This window comes from Gekko japonicus, unplaced genomic scaffold (genome assembly GCF_001447785.1).
Source record: "Gekko japonicus isolate JY-2015 unplaced genomic scaffold, Gekko_japonicus_V1.1 scaffold959, whole genome shotgun sequence".
Lineage (NCBI taxonomy): Eukaryota > Metazoa > Chordata > Lepidosauria > Squamata > Gekkonidae > Gekko > Gekko japonicus.
The window spans coordinates 344758-346517 of NW_015164699.1; the positions used below are offsets into that span (position 1 = coordinate 344758).

Consider the following 1760-nt stretch of genomic DNA (forward strand, 5'->3'; position numbering starts at 1 on the left):
CCCCCTCCCTCGCCTCTTCTCTTCAAAAGTTGGGCCGTTTTTTTCGGCTCCCGCTCCGAAGCGCCGCCTTCTTCCACCCTCTCTCTCTCTCTCTCTTTTTTTTTTTTGAAAAGGTCCCGCCCCTCTGGGTCGAGTCGTTTCACCGTCGGCGATTCCTCTTCTTCCGCGCTCTTCAAGCTCTATGGGACTTCCGTCGGGAACTTAGGGGAAGGGCGGGAAAAGGTCCCGGCTCGCGGCTGCTTCTCGCGCATGTTGCGCGCGCAGGGAGAAGAAAGGTTAACTATCGGGGAACCCCACGCGCGCCGCGCCCCCCCCCCCCATCGCAACCCCGCCGCCCGGGAAGGGTCTAAAAAAATAGCCGTCGGAGAGAACGCGGGTCCCCTTCCGCGCGTGACGGAGGCGGCTCCTTCCGCCTCGAAAAGTAGTTCCGCGCTGAGGGGAAGGGGGAGCATTTTTACCCCAAGTCACCCTCCTAAAACACCAAATACCGATCCTTTAAGAAACCACGATCCTCTTTGTGCACATTCTTCCACAAGTCAGAAACGGTGTCTTCTACGAACCCTTCCGGTTGCCAACCTCCAGGTGAGAAGCACAGGGAGGAAGTTACACAAAAGGTATAAAAGATCAAACCGTGCATAAATAACAAGAAATATGCAACAGTCAATGTGTTCTAACATATATATTACCTATGTTGTCCCCCCCCCCACCCAGGTGAACCGAAACAAATGATAACCAAGAGCTAAGCTTGTCATTTTTTGATCTATATAAAAAAATGCGGCCTCACCAGTGTTCCCTCTAAGCTGAGTTAGTGTGAGCTAGCTCACAGTTTTTTAGCCTCCAGCTCACATTTTTGCCTTAGCTCAGGAAGGATGGCTCCAGAGCAAACTCATTTATGTAGCAGCCAAATTTCCTGCTCACAACTTGTTAAGTACGAGACTCAATACAGCCAGTGAACAGTGAATCAGCTTTATTAACGAAGTCAGAAGAAATCAGAACGAGACAAAAACATAGAGCAACAGGGTCTTGCAAACTAGATTTTTGCTCATAAGACTCCACAGCTTAGAGGGAGCATTGGTCCTCACCAGGGGTCATTTCGTAGAAAAAGAGGTGCAGGAGCTCATTAGCATAACTCATTAGCATAACTTATTTGCATATGCCACACACCCCGACATCACCGGAAGTGTGTCAGAAGGCAACACCCACCACTCAGGCTCCACTGGACTGTTTTGGATTGCTAGCTATTGGGGGGGGGACGCGCAGATCTGTCCTCACAGAGGAGGGAGAGCTTGTACCTGAAGACGGGCTGGAGAGGGCTCTGCAACTTACCTGGCTGCCTCTTCTTGCTATGACTGAGGGCTGCTGGGAGCAGGGGGTGGGGCTTGTTGCATGTGCTCACCCCCTGGGCTCTTTACTGCCGGAGCTCCGCTCTTGTGTGCTCCTGCAGGAAATGACACCTGGGGAATAGGGCACCTTCATGTGTTCACAAGGCTACCAAGCTCCAGGTGGGGCCTAGGTCTCCTGCTGTTACAATTGATTTCCAGATGACGGAGATCAGTTACCCTAGAGAAAATGGCTGCTTTAGAGGGTGGACTTTACAGCACTAAACCATGCCGAGGTCACTCCCCTCCTCAAACCCTGCCCTCCCCAGGCTCCACCCTCAGAATCTCCTTGTCTTTCCTCAGCCAGAATTGGCCACCCTATGTGTTCATGACAAAAAGTAGAGACATCACCCTGCCAACAAAAGTCCGCATGGTCAAAGC

The 1760-nt window shown here is 51.9% G+C and overlaps 1 protein-coding gene across 3 annotated transcripts in view; it reads right to left on the reverse strand.

The window, feature by feature from the left end:
* The window catches only part of GGNBP2 (gametogenetin binding protein 2), a 42100-nt gene extending 41813 nt beyond the window's left edge, over positions 1 to 287 (reverse strand). The window contains exon 1 of one of the 3 annotated variants that reach the window (XM_015409496.1): positions 144 to 287. The gene's annotated coding sequence lies outside the window, so the exon portion shown is untranslated. Of the gene's footprint in view, positions 1 to 13 lie in introns of all 3 variants that reach the window. The other 2 variants (XM_015409495.1, XM_015409497.1) reach the window with 2 other exon arrangements.
* Between the last annotated feature and the right edge of the window lie 1473 nt (positions 288 to 1760).